The sequence below is a fragment of the Cyrtonyx montezumae genome, unplaced genomic scaffold, assembly GCF_038088225.1.
Source record: "Cyrtonyx montezumae isolate F1298 unplaced genomic scaffold, pur_monq_1.0 scaffold_8, whole genome shotgun sequence".
In the NCBI taxonomy this organism is placed as follows: Eukaryota; Metazoa; Chordata; class Aves; order Galliformes; family Odontophoridae; genus Cyrtonyx; species Cyrtonyx montezumae.
Window position 1 is genome coordinate 2297539 of NW_027072089.1, and position 23854 is coordinate 2321392.

Consider the following 23854-nt stretch of genomic DNA (forward strand, 5'->3'; position numbering starts at 1 on the left):
AAAAGATTAATATTATGCCCTTCTTTATAACTGTGATGATGGCAGATCCAGGGAAATGAAGACGTCTCCTACACTTCAGGAACTGGAAGTGTCATGGAGTAAATCCTCCTGCAATCCATTTCCAAACATGCATAATAGAAGATAAGCAGGAACAGTGAATATGAAAATGTCAAAGGCTGTTTTATCCTCTTGAGAAGGAATATTATGAGATTTGGTTGTCATCTTCCATCTATTTAACTGAGTTAATAACGATAATGGAGTCAAATCTACCTCAGGTGAATCTGCTGTTAAGCAAGAAGCAATGGCCACAAATTGAGGTTCAACAGATTTAGGTTGAACATTTGGAAAAAAATACAAACTTATTCATTATGAGTGTAGTGAAGTACTGGAACTGATCATTCAGAGACAATGTTATGTCACCCTTCAGAAGATTTTAGGATTTGATGAGACAAAACAGTAGGTGATCTGATCCACTACTGGCCACATTACTGTGATGAGAAGGAGGTTGAATGTCTAAAGGTTAATTCCAACAAAAACTGTTAAGATGTTAGGATTCATTCATCTTGGGGCTTGTGTATGTTAATCAGATAGTACAAAAATAGATAAAGCATCCAGGCACCAATGATGGGGACAGAAAATAGACAAATATTCTATGAATGTGCCTCTGAGAAAGCCCTTAAAATTCTTAATGCCAGTGAAAATGTTTTTTTAAACGGGTGTAACAGATTTCCCAAAGTGATGAATTCGCAAGAGTGGTTCCCAGATCTCCCATCCTCTTTGGTGGAACATCAATGAACCTATCAGTTGATTTTTCTATTTCTATGAACCGATCAGTTGATTTTTCTATTTTATTTCAGTGTTGTTCTCACTGATCTGAAGGTCCATTTATACACATATCACTGGCTGCAGAAAGCAACTTGTATCTTTAAATGACGATAAATTCCTAAGGTACACTGGAATATCAGCAGGAATGGATCCTCCAGAAAAGATGTAAATGAAATAGCTGTAGCAAATCACTTGACTATCTTGTTTCTGTTAACATTACTGGACTATTGGGGAAACACAATCAGGAATAAAAATGAGCAATCAGAAATGGTCCCGACTTTTATTTAAGTTTTAAAAGCAAGGAGAACCACTCATTATGGACAGAAAATAAGGAATGAACTTAAGACACTGGAAAATGTGTCATGACAGCATTACGAATAATTTCTGACTATTGTTTTCTTCCTGAATGGACATCATGCTGAAGAACAGGTTAAAGGAAAATAAGATTTAAAGGTAGATAATCAAACTCCTTTGTTTGAGCTTTCATAGGTCCTTCCCAAAGATGTGGGGCAACTCTGAAAAGCACATTAAATAGTTAAGGCAATAAGAGTCACTGAGATTACAACCTAGGGTAGAAAAAAAAAAGAGGGAATTGTCCCTGGGAAGTTTTGAAAGAGGCAGACAAGAAGCTACTGCCTCTTACTGTCAGAAGGATACAGAACAGGCTCGACAAGTGATAGTCAAGATGACAGGCTGGGACAACAACATTCACAAAAATGAGGCAAGATTTCATTCCTTGTGCCCACCAACACAGCACTTGCAAGAGAATAGTGAAGGGAGTAAATTAAATTAGGGTGAATAAGTCTGATTTTCCTTTCGCTACCTTCCATTACAGAGAAGCTGCAAATCCAGAGAGATGGCTTGTATCCAAGTCTGACCCTGAGGAGGTGTGAGGATTGGTAACAAAATGTTTGTGTAGCTCAAACTTGTCATGTTAAAGTCCCAGTCACCGTCATAAGGGTTGCATGTTGGCTCAGCATTGTGAAAGAGACTTACACTGCTGCTGCTTATCTTTTCTTTAGACAGACAAGCTCTATTTCCACACTTGTCAATCCAGTGTTGTCACCTGGTTCTAATCAAACAGACATCAAAGCAATTAAATAGTTATTGGAAAGATGTTACATGTAACCCTGTTGGAAAGTGCTTTGATATCCCTGATTTTTAACAACCTTTTCTGTGTTGACATATACATATATAAATAAACATATACAACAGAAATAAAAACATAATTAAGAGAAAAACTTCAATAAGCCTAAGTAACAAGAATGAGTGAACAAGATGTCTGGAAATGTCTTATTTATACAGCAACTAGGCACTTCCAGAAACATGACAGAAGATAACAACAGCTTAATTCTCAATAGATAGTACTTACGTTACACTTCTGAGATGAGCTGCCCTTCTTTGCTGACATATCTGAGTGCACAATATATCCTCAAAAAAGGCAGGATCTCTGCCAATTATTGCAGAAGACTGGAAAAAAGTGCACACTAAAGTCTACCCCATTTTTAACTTGCAGCATTGTTATACCACAACTCCCCCGCTTTTTTTTTTTCTGTTTTGTAACTGTTCCAATCAAAAGCCAAACATAATTAAATAATTAAATTGAAATGTTTTTTACAGTTAATGAAAATTTAGTTTGTATGTATAGCTAAAATATCTGGTGTGACATTCGAACAGGCTGCCCCAGGAAGTGGTGGAGTCACTGTCCCTGGAGATATTCAAGAAAAAGATGGCACTAAGGGACATGGTTAGTGGACATAGTGGTGATGGACTAAGGTTGGATTATATGATCTTAGTGGCCTTTTCCAACCTTAGTAATTCTAAGGTTCTTTGATTCCATGAAATTCCCTGACATACTGCCTCAGTTAACTGCAGAATCATCAGAGGTTTTGCTTGAGAGTTGTTTGGAAATCTCTCCACCTGTCCAAAATGATAAACTTATTCCAGAGAAGAAAACATCTGACAAAAACTGTTTGGTTTAGGACCATCTATTTACTACCCAATTAAAAGCTTCATGGATTACCCTAGGTAAATAAAAGTCTTAATTTGCATTTCACAGAATCATGCAATCATTTGAGTTGGAATGGACCTCTAAAAGCCATCTACTCCAACTCCCCTGCAATGAACAGGGACACATTCAGCTAGATCAGGCTGCTTAGAGTCCTGTCCAGCTTGACATTGGGGCATCATCCACCTCTCCGGGCAACCTGCTGCAGTGCTTCACTATCATTATTTTAAAAAACTTTTTCGTTATATCCAGTCTAAATCTTCCTTATAGCACATGTAATTTGTGCTAAAAGGTATTGCCAAATCCTCATGAATATGATACAGTCAGGTGTAGCTCAAGCTGATGCCAAGTGTAATCATACTTGTCCCTGGATTCTTCCAGGTTGTAAGCTCTGTATATTAGTGCTTTCATGTATCTTCTTCCATTTTCTCTATGGACAAATGCCTTATACAGACTGCAAACTGCAGTTTGGTTTTCCAAGTTGCATTATATTAAAAAATGATCTTGGAACGTACATTACTTTGAAAGTTGTGCAGAACTATCCTAGTGTCCCTGATGGCATTTGCACCTAGAAAACAATAAGAAATGTTTTTCAAGTAGTTTGTGGCCAGGTAATGAGAGGCTATAGAGCACCAAATTCAATTATGTGAAATGTGTTATGTATATGTGTTTTCATGATTTGTATTGATTCATGTGCATGACAGATTGGTTATAAATTGGGTAATATATTGGCTTGTAAATGAAATATATTGGCTTGTGGAAGCATATTAGGCCTTGTATTGAATTCTTAGAGCTGTTATGACATTTATTTGTGGGTGTAAAGAATACCTGTTACTTTGTGTTTGTGTCTGGTATAATTGCTTTACAAGGGTGACATCTGGGTCATTTATGGAAATATATTGACATCACAATATGTTAGGTCACTGAGTGTCCTTGACATCACTGAAGTGAAAGGATGAGTCTGCAGTGGGCAGTCTCCTTCCTATAGTCACAACTAACAAAACCTCGTCAGCCCTACAAAGAAGAAATCTGTTGGGGTAGATAGACATACTAGCCTCCAGTAGAAAACCTAAATGGTTTTGGACAGAGCAGAAGAGAATAATTCTTCATTAGAAAGAAGAAAGCAAAGGAGGTCTTGAATGTCTTGCTTGTCTGGATAAAACATTCAACACAGAAGCTGACTTAGAAATTGCCACTGGGGAGAGAAAAAATCTTATGTAGTCATTGGAATGTACATTGGAATTATACGCGGAAATCCCTCTGAAGAGAGAATGTAGAAGAGCAAATTGTAGCATGGAATGAGTAGGAAATGGGGAATTTGGAAGGTGCGTATGTGAAGAAAATAGTTTCATTTTCCTTATACAAACATCACTGTCTCTTATCATCTGTGGATAGACCAAATTGTTACTTTGTCTCTTTGGACTGATCTTTTTAGATGGAAAAAAATTCATAGGCAAGCAATACCGAGGTTTTTTCTTCTTGAATGGGAAGTGAAAAAAAAGATTTATTTCGTCTTATTATTAATACTACTTCTTATAGTTGCAGAAGAATTCCAATAATCTTTATAGAGCTCAATTATACCATAGCCAATTGATATGAGTGATTTCAGTACTTTTTAATATGCTGTTTAAAATCTCCAGCGTAAAATATTCCTAATGCTTGGCATAAAATATATAGAATTCTATTTTATTGTAACAAAGTGCTAGCCTAGTGTTGTAGCAAAAATATAGAAAGGATAAAGAATGAGTTTTTATTAGGTAATAGATAGTTTTACCTCTTCAGCTTCAGTTGGTATTTGCACTTTTAATTTGGCAATGTTCTTCTGTACTTGTCTGTGTTTACTGATGTTTCAGGGAATAATTATTTCTTTTCTTGACTTTGGCTATTCTTGTGAGAAATTTTCTGCTTTGTGCTACACCAGTGGTGGAGGTAGAAATGTTCATCAAATAGTTCCTTTTACTTTTAGCTTCTGAGGATCACGTGTCCAGTTAACTGACAATACAACTGCAGTAATGTGCAACTGGTATCTATATGTCTAACTTCTTTACAAGTCTTACTTGAGCTGCAAAAGCACTACCTCTCAAATATTCTACAGTGCTCAATTGGTGTTATACCTTATTTACCATATATATATACATATACATACACACACACACACACATAAATAAAACATCTAATGTTTTAGACAAGTTTTGGTGGAAAAATATCAGTGGATGAATCTCTTGTGCTAAGAGATGTTTCTTGTGCTAATTAGGTGTATTCATGAGTATCCAACTATGTGGTGATGAACACTATGCAACACCTTTTTTCATAGAACTGTTAGGAAACAGTTGTCATGTAAGCTGATGAAATACAGTTTTCCTCCATTGGGAAAAGACTGACTCTAGATTTCAGGAGATGAAGGCTTTCAAAAAGAAATGTCATGTCTCCAAAAAGTTACAAGGAAGTTATAAGTTATTGTGTGAAGATACTTAAGTAAAATAGTATGTTCTGACTGAACAGAATAGTGACTTGTAGAGATGCTAGTTTCCAAACTTAGTGCAAAACCGGAAGGCTTCTTGAATACTTAATAATTAACCATGATGACTTGGTTATTCTCCTTGTGGGACTCTTAGAGTCCCAGTACCAAAGTCCTCTATGTAGTACCATCTGCATTTTATCCTTTTCATGTTGGTTACCTCTGTTATGTAGGTTTGCCACCAGACACTGTGCATACAGAGTCTTCCAAGATGAAAGAATCTTTGAATATTGTGAGCATGTCATGGCAATTCAATTCCAATTATGAACCTGCAGAACTCCTGAGAAACACAATCTGTCAGTGAAGCTGATCCTTAGGTTGCCTGCGTGTCTCCTGAGTCACCTGTACAAATAGGTGTATTATTTGTAATTAAATAGCACGTAGTAGAGATGAGTAACTTGGTGAGCAGACTTAAATATGTCTCAGCAGTCTCATGCTTTCTGAAGTAAGCTTTCTTCAGACTAACAAATTTCAAGGAAGGAAGATGGATGGACTGATTCTTTGCACTGAATTAAAACCTGGTATGGTGTTAAGGCATGGAATAATCAGTTATGTAAACATGGTGAGATAAAATGTTCTTAGTACTATTATTTTGTCTGAGACTACTGGCAAAGGTACTGCATAATTTATGTGACTAACAAAGAAGATATTCCAAAGACTTTCCTGCCAGACCATTGAGACTGAAAAATAAGAGAAGAAGCCAGAGGGCAGAGAGATAAAGGTTGCATTGATTTTCTTCAACAAATATGAAACATCTGCACAACATATGAGTTGAATTTTTGACTTGCGTTTTTTCTGAACAATGAATGAATGTAACCATACCTTCCTTTTGCTCTTGCCCTGACTCCACTGATTTGCCTGCTTTACATCTGGTCAAGGTATCACTGCATCTTTCAACTCCTCTCTTTTCAGCCTCTTAATTTCAAAGCTCATTAAAGCACTGTTTGATGATTTTCCTCTATAAATCCTACATTTTCTCTCTGTATATTTTCTCATCTAGGTGTACTGAGTTGTACTGCAGGGTGTAGGACATTTAATGCTTTTTTAGGTGGCACTGGACAATTTGCATACATTACCAAATATAGAATTTTAAATTTCTAATTTGTTAAAATTCTTCTAGAAGTTGAATCACAATTGCACTTCTAACAAGCCTGGAATAATTAACAATTTACCTTTCTTTCTTCCTAGTATACTCCAAAAAGTAAAGTTTTTCTGTTTGGTTTTGTGGTGGTTGGTTTTTTTTTGTCATCAGAAATATTTTCTGAGTTCCTGCATTCACTGTGTGAATTCTCTGCATTCACTGTGTGAACATTATTTAAAAGTGAAACCTTAACTTAAAACTAGATTTAGTATCTTAAATGCAAGAGAATCTGGTAGATCTAAGACATTAAGAAATTTTGATGAGTAGTGAGCCATGAGTGCTGGTGTGAAAGGGCTGCTGTGCCTCTGTAATGTATTTAAGGTATTTTGTATTTGGAGAAGAGTACTGAGAAATGTCATAATTTAAAAGGAGAATCATACTTATGATTCATGCACTCCAAAAAAAATGAGCCAGACTCACTGTGTTTTCTCAGGTAATTTCTTAGCAATGATTGTAAAGTGGATAATTCTGGGAGCAGAAGAGTTTTTCATCTCTCCATTTGCCAGTGGAGTGAATTGTGTGTCTTAACGTGGGAGTTACTTTGCCAGTGGTTGAAGAGGCAGCTTTTTAGTATAGTTCTGCTCCAGCATCAGGGACCTTCATCGAACTTCTCTTCAAGAGTATCTCCTGGGGAAATTCAAGATCAGTCCGTACAGAGCTCTGAACAACCTGGTCTAACTGTAGGTGTTCCTCTTCATTGCAGGAGAGTTGGACTAGATCACATTAGATCCCTTCCAATTCAAAAGATTATGTTTCTATGATAAGATGTCTTATGTTTAATTACTACTATGAAGGATTACTATTATGAAGGTGGTCACTTTGCTGGACTGAAGTCTTGTTACAACACAACAGAGAAATCATGTTACCTTAGTCTATAATCTCAGTGTGTCTATTTCCTTGGGACTAGATGCCCATGAGTCTTCACTGGACTAAGTTTTCTATATTTAAGTGATGGGAACAAAATGTAGAGCATGAAGCAATCTCAAAATCTCTGTCCTGTTTCCTAGTTCTATCCCTTTCACTCTTCTAATCTTGGAGACATGGTGCCCCACAGCCCAAATATTTAGTGAGAAACAAATACTGAAGATAATATAACTGTTTAAGTTAAAATGCTGAGGTCATCTGGGATTCATGTTGTCTCATTGAGCTGAAAGGTAGATCTCTGTTTCTAGACTGCTCTTAGAGACAATGTGGAGAAATAGACTTCTTTAGTAAATGATACTACCTCCCTGATTTAGACATTTGTTTTGAATTTAGATATGGTAATCTCCAGGGGTGCATTTCTTTCTCACCGTTAACTATAAATCAAAATGATTGATATAAAAGAATCACCTGTATTTTATACTGTTAAAACTAAGGGAAAGTCTCATCACACTTTCATTCGCTGAAGTCCTTAAAGACTAAATTTGAAATAAATAAGACTACGATGAAAACTGGGAAGTTGGCTGGCATCAGACACTTTCTGCTCCACTGGTGAAAATATGTAGCTATCTATATATCAAAGCAGTTGAAATTTTGAAAATTTCAACTACATTTATGTCAAAGTTTTGTTTGATAGTTTGTTCTTTTTTAATTTTCTGATGAACTGTGGAACAGGTTCAGAGAGGAATCTCAAAAATATGAGAAGATAGTGCCACAGACAGGCACTGTAGCTGCACACTCCAGCTCGTGTTATAGTGTTCTACATGAGCTCACTACCTGAGAGAAACTTAGAGACACTTTGAGGTGTAAGAGGAATAGAAACATCATTTTTCTCTCAACTAATTCACACAGACTTGACTTCATTAATTCTGTCTGTGCATTTTACTACTACTTCCACAGTCTACGAGAGTCCTTCTGATTCTTTCACTGCACATGATGAGCAGCAGTGCTGGAAGCTTTTATCATCTTGTGTTGCATGCTGTTTCAGGTAAAGTGTATTCTTAATTTCTTTGGATGCTAATTGTGCTGAACTAAATAATGACTTGTTAACTCTGTTTGCTATGGCTCAAGGATTTACAAAAGATAGCCCATCTACGGGTTAAGGTGCCAGTGCTAATTATTTTCCTGAACAATACTTTCAATCACTTTTTCCATTATGCACTTAGATTAACTCCATTGTCTTTGAAAGTAATTGGCACTACTTAATTCTTCTATCATCTCATAATACCATTAGTGTAAATACAACAAGAATTAACTGAATCAGTGAAGGGGGAAAATTCTGCATGCAATGCAAACTAAAACCATAAAAATACAGGTAGACTTAGTCAATAGTACTGCATTTTAACATGAGATAAAAGAATAGGAATACTATCCTCCTTTGTAATTTATTTTCCCTGACTCCACAAGTGTACACAGTGTTTAACAGTAATTACTACTAATGAACTAAGGCAATTGTTTATACACAAAGATTAGAAAACAACTAGGTTACTTTGGCTTACTGCAGGTAATAATTTCTGAAATTTTATATTTTAACAGCAACTAATCCACTGGACCACATTACAAGAAAGGCACCAAACTACTTCTGCTCAAATCAATTCTACTTCTCCATCATGACATATACAAGATTTATCTGAAGCAATGAGAAGAAATTTTTCAAGACTTTCTTTAGTGGGAGCTAAATTGTATTCATGGACAATAAATAAAGCCTAAACGATTTTGACTATTATATCTTACTATCTTACTTGGGAAACTGCATGGAAATAACTCATTGCTTAGTCAATCTGTCTCCTTTTTTCAGGCATATCTTCTTCTTAGATCTGAGCTACAAGAGTAGGAATTTTGTGCTGATCTTTGCAAGGCATTTGATACATAAGCACTCAAAATGCAGACTGGCCTCTTTGGATTGCATTATAATTCACATATATGATTGATAAGAACACTTATTAAAACAACAGCTCAGAATATCTGTATTCCAATCAACTAACTGCTATTATTGGTGCAAGATTGAATATTTCCAGCTGTTGATGATGTGCAAAGACTAATTACTCCTGTGTATCCTGACAGTAATGGGAAGAAAGAGTCACTCAAAACTTCTGAGAGACACAGTGCTTCCTTTAGATGGTTGAAACTAAAAATCGTCTTACCAGAAAGATCCTCAGGTTTGACATTTTTGATCTAAACTTCTTTCCTAACATCAGAATGGAAGTCTGCCACATATCTGGGCTGAAGAAACATAGATGAGACCTGAATTCCAGTTCTCATCTATGATCTAGATATTTCCTTACTAGGTTCTCTTTTAGAGGTATTCTGTGGTTGGGCAGTATTATAATTCAAAGGTATTAGACTTATCAGAGCTGCATATTTCCCTCCTGCTTCTACAGAGACATGAAAGATTGCCAGATCTTTAAACTTTCAGGGCCTCATCAACTGTGCCAACCCAGCTGACATAGGTTACTACAGAGGAAGAGAGTTTTACTACTCCTTTTATTCTTCAGCATCTCATTTTCTCTGTGTAACACCTGAGATAAAATTGCCCTTTATAAATGCTTACTTTTTGTTCTTCTGTCTTTAAAGGCACAACAAAATTGTCATTATGGGAAAACTGTTTCATCTAAATCAGGAAAAAATGACTTCATTTTTAGGAGTATTTATTTAAGCTTTAAGCAGGACTATCTTAATGTTTCTTTCTCACTGTATATAATTTCAAATAATTAAAATAATTTCAAGAGGTTTTGTAGTTTTGTAAGATACTTTGCTTACATAATAGAATCTTGAAGTCAGAGACATGGCTGAAAAGGAACATACTGATTTTTGCCATTTTCTTTTAAACATCAAAATATGATATGAATAAATAAATAAATATAATTTCCTATTAGGGTATGTAGTATCAAAATCTTCTGAATCAATCATAACTCAGAACTATTTAAAGTAACAAAAATTTCATGTGTCTTAGTCTGATGCCCATCAAAGCACATTCCAAATCTGTCTACGTGTTCCCATTACTGTTTTAACAATAATCCTTGGAGCAAAGTGACATACCAAGTCATAGACTAATTCAGAAGAAAAGAAATCACCAAAACCATATTTATTCCTCATCTTAAATATTCTTTCAATACAGTTCACAAAACAGGTGCCCAAGGGGCTATTATGGCATGATGCTTGCAGTCGGAACAAGTTAAAAAGGGGGAGAGGGAGTGTAAGGGAATTGCTTAAGTAAGCTTCAGAAGCAGTTCTAATGAATGTGCAACCATGGAAATAGTTTCATTTTGCTCTATGAACTTCTTTATATGGAAAATATATGCAAATGGACCAGATGTACTGAGAGGGGAAAACATAGAGGGACTGATTTAGCAAAGTACTTAAGCACGCTCTTAAAGTTAATCATGTGCTTAAGTCTATTCACTGAAACACTTGGCACATGTGTATGCTTTTGCTGAGTTAATGTAATAAGGCAGATACCATAATGATAGTCCTAGGATAAACAGGCTGAGTTCTTCAAAGCAAATTACGTGTGAGCTCCTGTTTCCTATATCCCCTCCTAAAATAGGCCTCTAACACAGAGATGAATCCAACACTGCAGGCACTTCTTCCGTTGTACAGTGAGGAAACTCAGCAATTAATTTAGACTAGAAAACAAATATTCTTGTGGCCCAGATTTGGTGGCATGGCGTGCACGACAAGCTGAAAGATGTGTTGTTACTAAGCAGTAACCTTGAAACTACGATTCTGGAAGTTTGCTGGGAGAAATATGCAAAGAGTGCCTCCTGATAACAAATATGGTCCAGCACTCCTGTGTAGATGTTCAGCATTATAGAATTTTCATCAAAGCACTGTATCCTTATCAAAAAGCAGTAAGTGCCTACCTTCTGCTTAATATCAGATAACAAAGAATGCACACAGCAGATTTTTTTCAGATTGCAGTTAGAACAGTTTTAAATAAACAGTGACTGGCTGTTCAGCTAAGTTTTTTTGAATCTTTGACTGTGGTAGAGTATATCTTCCATCTTTATCGTGAAGACCTTGCTCACATGTGCACTTCATAGAATCATTAAGGAAGGAAAAGACCACTAAGATTATCTAACCCAACCATCAACCCACCCCACCATGTCTACTAACCATGTTTCACAATGCCACATCTACCATTTTCTTGAATGATTCCAGGGACGGTGACTCTACCACTTCCCTGGGCAGCCTGTTCCAATACCTGACCACTCATTCTAAAAAAATTTTTCCGAATATCGAACCTGAACGTCCCCCTGTGCAACTTAAGAGCATTACCTCTTGTCCAATTGACACTTACTTACTAACTTGATGTGGTTACTTACACTTCAACAAATAAATTTTGAAATAAATCCTATCCTGAGTAAGAGAAATTGTTCAGGGCAGTCCTGTGAGGTAACATAGAAAGTTCAATTGATAAATGCCTTATTTTACCCAGGAAGCTGTTACTGTTGAAGACAGGTCGCTGAGCTGAGTGTATCCACTGGTGGTGGTTTCCCTGTCCCTTGAGATATTCCAGGCAGCATGATCTAGCTGTAGATGTCTCTCTTTATTACAGGGTAGTTGAACACTATGAATGTCCCTTCCAAATTAAATAATTCTGTGAAACTATGATACATTATGGCTCTTCTCATGTTCTTCAGTTCTTCTGATATGCAGACAGTACACTTAGTCACTGATTAATGATAAGGCAAAAAACTTTTGCATCGTATATTTCTATTAGAATTACAATTGTGTTCCCACCTGCAGTAACTATCCTGCAACCTATCCATTTCCTTCCCTTCTGGAATTTATTCATTTGCTGTTTTTCAATGTATACCTTTTTTTTTTTTTTTTTTTTTTTTTCATGGCTCTTAATAACCGAAGTTTGAAAACTTGTTCAAAGACATTCACAGAGATTCTGGGATGTGAGCCAGCTATAGTTTTTAGTTTAGACACCACTTAATGTTCTTTCAATTTATTATTATTATTATTTTCCCTTCAATTCCAGCACTGTGTTTTCTAGGATTTAATATTCCACCTGCTGTTTAATGAAGTTATTGTACTCACTCATACCTCATTCCATAGTGCAATTCATATACCCATGAAATCTTCACACCCATTTTACTAGAGTGAGTAAAGTCACATGTGCCCATCATCAGGTACTGCCAGAAGAGAAAGAGATGTTCTTCTTTAGTTTAAATGCAAACAGATAGGAGGATTCAATATATTAATTAGAAGATAACTGGATAAAAATGGTCCAGGTGTATATAAAAGCAGGTTAATATTTCCTTTTTGGAGAAGATGAAAATAGAGAGGGACAAATTTGGAGGACACTTCACAGAAAAAAAGGGAGCAAGTAGCTTTTGTATGTACAAGCTACATGTTAATAATTTTAGACATTCAATCAACAAATAATATTTAGCTTAACTGAAGCTAAAGGAGAAAGATAACAAAAAGAGATTAGATGTTTACAAATAAACCTAAACAGTCCTGATCTAAAAAAATAGGGTTTTACCTGGTAAAACTATGTTGTAATTTGCAATGTGAAATAACTGGATGAATTTTATTTGTCCCTTTTCCTGAAGCTACTCAGTTCCCGAGAAATACTTCACATAATTGAATTCAGTCTTAACTGGACTTGTTAAATTGCAGAACAACATAAAATCCAACCCCTTTTATTCACTCTCACCATGCTATTTATAATTCTGTTCTCTCAAGAACAAAAGAGACTTTCAAGTTACAAAACATGAAAAAAGTTTATCCTTGTTTATCCTTGCAACTTTATCATCCCATAAATTTTACACTGTTGTTACTCTATTGACCTAAAGGAAGTTACTCCTGATTTAAACAAGTGATTAGAAAACCTTTTTAACATTTTTTTTTGCTTTTGCTTTTTGCTTTTGTTGTTGTTGTTGTTTTGTTTTGTTTTTGTTTTTACCAGGCAATCTTATAGCACTGATGCCTGCACTGGGTAGCAGATTCTTCTGTTGAATAAAAATATTGGTTACAGAGATACTTCGCTGTGTGCTAGCATAACAGTTTGAGACTACATTGACTTTTCTGACATATATTTTACAGGCCAAGCTTTATTATATCTATTATTTCTGCTAAAAGAAAATAACCCATTAATGTCATGTATATGGAGGAGCTGTGAGATAGTATCTGAAACCTGGATAGATCTTGTAGCTCCTTAGATGGTAAGAACGAGCTTTAATGAGAAATCTGACTTTAAAGATACTAAATTAAGATTTTGAGGAGTATCTACAGTGTACATATGAGAAAATCACCCTGGATTTCTGTCATGTGTAATGTAGAGCTCATCTGTGTAGTCAGTGACTTCAGGATGTGATTAGTCTGCTTAAAGAAATACCTACTTCTGGTTCAATATAAATTCTGTTGACCAGCTCTTCATTGACTATAATAAGAGCCGAGGAAGAAGCTTCGATGCTGACATTCCACGATAGATATCTGAAGTTAGTGAAGCAAACTCATAATTATAAATCTTGCTTCAGGATGCAAACCTGACACTGTTATGAATATGTGTGACTCAAATATTTTGGGTCCGTAAGTCCTATAGAGGGAAAAAAACTATCTTCTCAAACAGAAAAAATTGCTCTTCAACACATGGCTTTTGACATTTCAGCTTTTATCTCTTTTGTATTCAGCTCATCTAGGGCATGCTGCTTTTATTTGAAGCCTTCTGTGCCTTTCTTCACCTCAAAATCTACAGTGGCCTATATGGAGATGAGAGAACAAACTGTTAGGAAGTTGCATTCAGAAAGTTGTGCTCTTGAAGCACAACTTGAAGCATCTTTGGCAGAATTTCATCAGCAGCAATGCCTTTTTTTCTAACACTTCATCAGTCACAGAATCAATCACATAATCACAGAATTGTAGGGGTTGAAATAGACCTCTAGAGATCATCTAGTCCACCCCCCCTGCCAAAGCAGCTCCCTAGACCAGGTTGCACAGGTAGGCATCCAGGTGGGTCTTGAATGTCTCCAGAGAAGGAGACTCCACCACCTCTCTGTGCAGCCTGTCCCAATGCTCCATCACCCTCACTGTGAAGAAGTTCCCATGGACATTTGTACGGAACTTCCTATGCATCAGTTTGTGGCCATTTCCTCTTGTCCTATCACCACAGACTGCAGAGAACAGTGTGGCCTTTCCCTTAGCCTCCTACACTGCAGATATTTCTAGATGTGGATCACATCCCCTCTGAGTCTTCTTTTTTCAAGGCTGAACAGACCCAGGTATCTCAGCCTTTCCTCATAAGGGAGGTGTTCCAGGCACTTTATTATCTTTATAACCCTTCTCCTGACACTTTCAAGATCCCTGTCTTTTTTGTACCGCTTTTTTGTTTATGGACATTTGCATACTCCACATTCAAATAATGTTATGTCCAGTCTATTGCATCCAGACCTTCAGAGTTTGCATCTCCCTGGACCTGCAGAAAATAAAGATTTTATCCCTGCTTGACTTGTCAGCATGAACTAGTGTGGGAAAGTGCACCTAGTGAAAATCCATCACATTAACTTCCCTTTTTAAAATCTCTCTCTCTCTTACACAGGTAAATGGATGGAATCAAAATAACACTACTGTATAACTTCAGTACGATGGAGAACCTTAACCAATATATTGGAGAGCTTGGACTTTGCCCATCCAATCTACGTGCAACATTTCATTACATCTTTCTAGAAGCTCTTTATTATTGATGTTAAATTCCCTACGAAGTCTGCTTGATGCTTAATGCCAATGTTTTCTTAAAGTTCTTGCAAGGATAGTTACAGAGACAGAAAATAGGTTTTTTTGCTTGTTCAACAGATGTTGAAAGTTTTAATTGGAATATCAAGCCAATGGCCAATTATTGACAGGAAATTACTTCTAAGTATATTATGTAGCAGAAGACCACGTACGAAAGCAAATTCCTTTACCGTAAGGAGAAAGACACATGTTGCAGAGTTGCCAAGATGGCAAAAATAAATCCTAAGACACAGCACAGCCTGACATTGACTTCAAAGGAAAGAGTATCAGGTAGAACTTCTACAATATTTACTCTGCCCAGCATTTCAGCATAATAACAAGAAAAAATGGTTTGGCGAATATCCCACACATTTTCTGGCTTGAAAATCCATATCCATTTCTCCAACTCCTATCAGTAAATAGATATGAAATGCCAGGACAGTTTTCTTACTTACTTCTGTGACTCCAGTTAGCCATCAAATACCTCAATGCTTCTGCTAAAAGTAAAGGAGGACAGTAATTTTCTTCCTCTACACTTCTCCTTCTCCACATTTTTGCAGGTTATTTCAAGAAGGTTCATATTCATTCATTCAGGCAGCTACTAGCACAGCTGGATCCTTGTTGCTTGCCAGGGACACTGAAATGTCAGTATTCCTGAAGCATGAATAACCTCTATTTACTTGAGTGACTGCTGAATCAACCAGCTAATGAAAAGGATGGATGCTGTAGTTGTGATTACACATTTGCATATATGCCTATGCCATGAAAAAAGACTTATTTCCATGTAGATGAAAGATCCCACCATATTTGAAATATTATTATTTCAAACCTCAATCATTAATTTGGAGATCTGAAGTTATTACAGCAACAAGACATATTTGTCATTCACTGTGAACATTACTTTAAAAATTTATGCTATGCTGTTTTAAATATGCATTCAGAACATTAAAGGTTTTTTGTTCAAACATGAAAAACGGAATATTACAATGAAATTCCTAAGTAATAATTAATTTTATGATTCCAACAGTTAAGCTCCTTGAGCCAAATGCTGAGAGAAGCACAAAATTGAGAATTTGGCCTATGGCTGATTAGCATTTTGTGGATTTTGTGTCTTTTTGCCAATTCATTTGGGCACAAGTCAGAATTAGAGTTTTAAGGGTACCTGGAGCTCCAGAAAGATCTCAATCACAATACTAATGTGCCAGACGTAATCAACACCTTAAAATATAAACAAAAAAATATATATTTTTAAAGGATATCAGTATTCTACATCATATCATTGTGTGAGGCCCTGGTAGCTAAAGACTTAATGCTCCAGGTCCATGGACTGCTGAAATTCTGGGTACCTCATTCTCAGAAGAGAACTACATACCCCATAAGACTTTGTGTTCCCATTTTCCACACAGAGGGATAGATAAAACTTCATGCAAGTCCTCAAGAGACATCCAAGTGCAACCACCCTGCTAAAGCAAATACCCTACAATAGGTCTCCCAAGTAGGCATCTGAATGGGTCTTGAATATCTCCTTTGAAGAGGACTCCACAACCTCTCTTGTCAATCTATTCCAGTGCTCTGACACTCTTCCTTCAGAGAAGTTCTGCATATTACAATGGAACTTCCTACATTCAAGATTTAGGCCATTGCTCCTTGTCTTATGACTACACAACACAGAAAAGACTGGCCTCATCCATTTGCCTCCCTTCAGATATTTATAAAACATTAATAATTAATATTAATATTAAAATATTTAATATCGTTTTCATTTTATTATTTTATTATTTACAGTAAAATAGTTAATAAATGAATGATTGTCAAAAAATGGACTTCTAAGTCTTCCATGCTTTTACCCAGTGCCCCAACACCACTGTCTTAGGGTATCAGGTAGAATAGCAGACAAATCTGTCCATAGCACTGAATTTTGAACCTATAAAAACATCATTCTGAGGATTATATTGTCATCTACCTCCAAACCCTTCTCCTTCCTGGAGAATTATCTGAAGTTTTATCCAAGGTTTCATACAGCTTATTCTTTGATGCATTCTCTGACAGCAGAAAGAAATGACAACAGTGATACACCTATAATATTCCCAGGATCACAGAATCACAGAACTGCAGGGGTTGGAAGGGACCTCAAGAGATCATTGAGTCCAACTCATCTGCTAAAGCAGCTACCCTACAATAGATTGCACAGGTAGGTGTCCAAATGCATCTTGAATAACTCCTCAGGAAGAGCCACAATGACTTCTCTGGGTATCCTGTTCTAGGGCTCCGTTCTCCTTACCCTAAATAAGTTCTTCCACATGTTTGTATGAAACTTCAGATCTCTGCCTTCCAAAGTTAATCGTTATAGCCCCCTTTGTCACTGCTTACTCACTAAGGTGAATTTTGCTTACAGACTTGCCCTGAACTTTTTAGGTATACAAATATTATTAAATATAGAGTCAGCTCATATAGTGCACCTTAGGAAATTCGGATGAATGTCGTTTGGGTGCAGAAACACCAAACAGATACTAATATCAAAACATTTACTGAGTTACTCACATCTTCAGGTTGGATATTAGGAAAAATTTCTTTTTTGAAGGAGTAGTAATTGGTGATGGAGTCACCATCTCTGGTAGTGTTCAAGAAATGTGGAGATGTGATACTTCCAGATGTGGTTTAGTGGGCATGGTAGGGGTGGTTTCACAGTTGGGCTAGATGACCTTAGAGGTCTTTTCAAACTTTAATGATTTTATGATTCCATGATTCCTGTGAGTAGCCCTGATATTTGCAGATGGAACTGCAGAGCTCTGCAGCCACATCTGAAGCTATCTTAACACAAGAGCAGGCATTCAGGACATCCACTGAAGATACTTGGAAACTGGAACTGGTTGTGAAGGCACCTGCTGCATCCCTCAGGAAAGACATAATACATAACCTTATCTCCAGCTCTGCTTCTGCAGCTGTATGTGTGCTTTCTCTGATCCATCCCTAGACACACATAATGCAGAATAAAGGACTGTAGCTGAGGCAAGCTGCTTATGTCCAGGGGCTCAACATAAGGATGAAAGTCAATAACAATGGACATTGGAAGGGCAGATATTTAGCAATTTTAATTCCTGAATGTCTGGTTTAAACTTAGGGCAGCAATGGATCGAATAGCTTTAAAGGCAGCATCAGGAGTGACTACCATTTTCTCCATGCCACATATAGAACTGTACTGAAAAACAAGATTATCCATGAGAGCAGATTGCAGTCTTGTTATTATTGACAAAAGGTCATAGAATCATAGAATATCTCAAGTTGAAAGGGACCCATAAGTATCATCAAGTCTAAATCCTAGTTGGACTTAATATCATAACATTGAAGGATTAGGGTTTTAATTCTTCCATACTATTCAGTGTATATATATATACATATAAAGGAGAAAATATCACAATCACTACAAATTTTACAGGGTAAAGCCATGCTTTGGTTTGTTCTTTCAGCAAAAACAGGAAGGTTTTGTTCCCACATTCAGTGGTAATGAGAAAATTACTGCCACACATCTTTGAGCTGCAAACAACAGGGTTTTTTTGTTTTAACTTTGCAATAAATTTAAAATTTCAAAGGAAAATAATTTCTATTTTTAAATTAACTTTTTAAAAATTGCCCAGTGAATGAAAAATATAGATTCCTTTGATAGGGTACATGTAAAAATGTTTCTCCCAAATAAGTTGCTTACTTTGGTGCATGGTTTGATTCAGAAAATGAGTGAATTCACAATTTTTTCACAGAATCATGGAATCCTTAGAGTTAAAAGGGACCTTTAGGGACCTTTAAAGGTCATCTAGTCTGACTCCTCTGCGATGAACAGGGACATGCACAGCTTGGTCATGTTGCCCACTGCCTGATCCAGTTTGCCCTTTAAAGTCTCAAGGGATGGGGCATCAACCACAACTCTTAGCAACCTGTTCCAGTGCCTCATCATCCTCACAGTTAAAGACTTTTTCCTCACATCTAATCTAAATCTACCCTCTTTTTTCTTTACAGTATTTATAAATTGTTTTAAAAATTAAATGGAAAAGACTGTGTGCATTTGAAAAAATGATTTGTGGCTGCAAAATCTGTGTAAAACGATAACAAAATACAAGAAAAAAACAACACAATGTATTCTAGTATGTTACATATATTCCTTTTATGTTGGTGTCAGGAACAGGTTTGATGACTCAGTAGTCATTTCTCTGATTTAATGGAATTACTGGTACATTTGCTATAGAGTGACTATCTCATATTTTTAGTTTGGTTAGTTTTTTTTAATTTGTTTAGGTTTCCTTTTTTAGTGCAGTATCAGTGTCTTAAAAATGTCAGATAAGAATTTAAATGAGAAAGAAGGTTTTAAAAGATTGTATTTCTGGCATGTGTTCAACCTGTTTTATAATTAGAGCTTTAGCAAAAAGTTGCTATAACATATTTTTGAACCCAGAGTTCTCCAGAACTCTTCAATCACAACAAAGAACCTGCCTCATTAGGCATCTGTGAGTTGCAACTATTGTACAAAGCACAGATTTCTCCTTGTTTATAGGAGTAACTCTCACGCCTCCATGTGACTGGAGTCAATTACAGATCGTGTCAGCCATCATGAAAGATGAGACTATAAACAAATATAGAAGACAGTTTGGGTTTTCATAGCATCTCTCATATTCAAAATATGTCGAAGTAGTATATAAAGCAGAAGAAGGGTGAGAAAGTTACTTGTAGAAGGGAAGTGAAGCAGGCATGTACATGTCAGCCTTGAAAACAGAGAATTTATTTTTAATGAAAGAGGGGAATGTCACAATGGTGGAGATTAAACAGGAAGAACAAGGGATGATCACTGTAGGAAATGATAAAGAGTTTGGTAGGTGTACCAGATAGATGAGAGAGCTATATGCAGACATGTAGATAGACAAAGCTGGAGACAGAACTGGCATGTAATAGACGAATATGAAGGAAACTATGCAGATGACAAAGTGTAGATACTTTCTCGTAACTATTCAGTGCCTTATTTTAAAAAAGTGTTCACACATACTCAGACAACCCAAATAGAGACTAGCACAATGAGACACTACTGTGGAGAAAATGAAAAGAACAAATATGAGTGACAGTGCACAGATTTTGCAATCAGTCAGCTCACACTGCATTGGAGCTGGTAAGTGAGCAATCAGATGTTCCACGGCCCATGTCCAAAACAACAAAAGAAACATATATCTTCAGTTATGCACACAACAGCACAGAGCACAAAGCTGGATGAAATGTCAGCTGTCAATTTGTCCTTTCTGCACAAGTCCTGATAAGTGGTTTCATCAGGACGGCTCTGAAAGTAATGCCCCCTATTTTATTATATTGGCCCACAATGTCAGAGATGATTGTTGATAGTATGGCAGTAGAGGCTGAATTTTCCCACCAATTTTCCATTGCATTTTGTTGCTATGTAACAGATAGCAGCAGACGAGCAGTCTGACAGATTGTTGGGAGGAAATTCTTTACTCAGTCTTTCAAAGTGCTAGCATGAGCTGCCCAGAGAAGCTGTGGCCCATGCCTGAAGGTGTTCAAGACCAAATTGGTTGGGTCTCTGGACATCTTGATCTGATGGGTGGAAGCTGGGGGGTTGGTACTGGATGGTCTTTAGGACCACTTTCAACCTAAGCCATTCTATGATTCTCTCTATGTTTCTCTCTGTGCTCCCTTGATTCACAGAATCACAGAATTGTAAGGGTTGGAAGAGACCTCTAGAGATCATCTAGTTCAACTCCCCTGCCAAAGCAGCTCCCTAGACCCGGTTGCACAGGTAGGCATCCAGGTGGGGTCTTGAACATCTCCAGAGAAGGAGACTCCACCACCTCTCTGTGTAGCCTGTGCCAGTGCTCCATCACCCTCACTATGAGGAAGTTCCCACGCATATCTGTGCGGAACATCCTATGCAATTGTTTTTAGCCATTTCATCATGTCTTATCACCACACACTGTAGAGAAGAATCCAGCCTCATCCCTTTGCCTTCTGCCAATTAGGTATTTCTAGACATGGATCAGATCCCCTCTGAGTCTTCTTTTTAGAAGGCTGAACAGTCCCAGGTCTCTCATCCTTTCCAAATAAGGTAGGTGCTCTACGCCCTTTATCATCTTTGTTGCCCCCTGCTGGACTCTTTCGAGGAGATCGCTCTCTTTTTTGTACCGTGGAGCCCAGGAGACTGATTGTATGGTCTAGCTTTCTTTTGAATAGAATTGAAATAGACATCAACTGCACATGAAGACATTTTCACATAGCATCTAAGCATCTCAAATCTCCCCAGTAAGAAACCTATTTTTTCTGTCAGCTATAGCCAAAACTGATCATTTGAAACACTGATCAAAATATGATAAAATGTTTCTGGACAGTGTTTTTGTTGTGTTTTAGTTTGGTTTGGTTTTTTAGAAGTGTGAATCTCTAAATATATTCAACTTTGGAGCCAATGAAAGTCTAGAACTTCTATAGTATGATTTTCTGTTCCACTATTTCTCTTCTGTACCAAAAAATAAGACCCATTTATTCTTACTTGTGGACAATTATTTGCATTTGTCCTTACTGAAATGCAGTGTAATTTCTTGAGAACATTACTCTACTTTGTCAAGAATACGTTGTCAAGTTTGTAATAAAGATGTATCTGCCATAAAGTCATCTTGGTAACCCAAACATAGTGTCATATTATAATCAGTTAAACATATCCCCGATTTTACACTCTAGTTTGCAATATACTGCAAAATGCTAAAACCATAAAAATTCAATGGGAGAATCTTTTTTTGATAGTGATCTATTGAAAATTAAGTTGTGAACATCATATTCCAATCAGTTACAGATTCAAATCATACTTGTTCTATTTAGATCGTATTCCCTTCAAATAGATGAAATAGTGTCATATACTTCCTAAATCCAATATAGATGATGTCTATTCAATTTCCATATCTGCAAAGCTTTTACGTTGTCACAGAAAGATTTTAGATTAGCATGGCATGATTTTGTCTTGACAAATCTACTTTGGCTGCCATTTATCCTTTTGTTACTCTGAGTATTTATAGATAGTTTGATAGATTATTTATTTCCACATTTCTTAGAGTAAGTGAAGTTTAAGTGACTGGTCTAAAGTTCCTTGGAATTTCTTTTCTTTCTCATTTTGAAAGAGAAATATTCAGATTTTCTACTGCCAGCAACGAATGAACTCATCTGCATTTCATAAGTTCTCAAAAATAGCCACTAAGAAACCTGCTATAACTTCAGCTCTCAGCCTGAGTACTAAGTCATGAATTTCATGAAGTTCAACAGATGCAAAAAACTTTTTTGCCAGTTACAACTTCTTTTTCCACTGCTTGCTCTCAAATTTAATTTGCAAAGATATATATATATATATATTTCTTCAAACAAAAAACATGAAGTAATTTCTTTTCAATTCTGTTTAACTTCAGAACTCAAAAATGCCTTTCTTCAAATTCAACTTGACCTTGCACTTTCACAACCATAAAATATAGCTTATTCATGAATTTCAGAGTTTCTGCTTATTTCTTTGCTGATGTTTATGTTCTTACCAGGAACTCAAAGAAGTATTTGCTGAGTTAATTAAGAAGTGGTTGAAGTATACTGAATTCAGAAGACATATAGTTCATGAAATTTTTCAAGATTTCTTCAAACTTTTTACATTCTATAGCAATTAAATTCAAAGCAATTCTCCTTTGGGGACTGCTTAATCCATCATACAGTAGATTTAATTATATTTAGAAATTAAAAAAATATATATCTCACATGTTCCAATGTCTGTAGGCCCAGCATTTATCTTTTTTTTTAATAAAAAATGAATTAAAAATGAATAAAAAATCAATTCCTTCATACCTAAAAAACTCAGTTTGAGTTGCACCCAAATTCCAGTAGTTAACCTTAAATTGTCTTTTAAATGTTTCCTTTTACTTTGAATTTAGATCAAATGACTATTTAATAGGTAATTATTGCAGAGTTCTGCAAGGTTCATTTTTTGTGGCACTTTAGTTCTTTCAATTTAAAATTTTAAAACACTCACTACCACCAGCAAAAAGAACACTCGAAGATTTCAGTGTGCTCCATAAGCATCCTTTCTTGACATCTACTTAACAACTATATTAATCTCCTTATATTACTCAGTTCTACATTATCCTACTTTTCCCCTCTCTGTTCGCATCTGGCAGATAGTTGCAAACAGATTCTAAACTGTAACCCCAAAAAGCTAGATTTAGTCTGGTGGTATTTTCAAGATAACTGGGAATAAGAAAGGCAGTATGAGTCTTAACTCCATCTTCTCTTGTATTTGCTTCAATCTGAGCAATAAGAAGATAAAAGCTGAAGTACCCAAGCGTGTTTCATCTTGAGCATTAAAACATCATTCACTGGCAAATATTACATGCTTATTGCAGTAGAATCTGAGTTCTCATCCACACTAAGAAAATCTACCTTCATAATAATCCTCTGCAGCAGGGGAATGTCATTTTCTTACCTGTAAAACAGAGGCATGGCACTAAATAAATGAAGTTGCACACAATCTTGTAAGGGAAAGACATAGTGTCGTAGTATCATACAAACTTCTGAGTTCACAGGGAGTTTATAGGTCATCTAGTCCAACTCCCCTGCAATGATCAGGGGCACCTACAGCTAAATCAGGGTGCTTAGTGCCCTGTCCTGCCTGACCTTGAGTGTCTCCAGGGATGGGGTGTCCAGCACC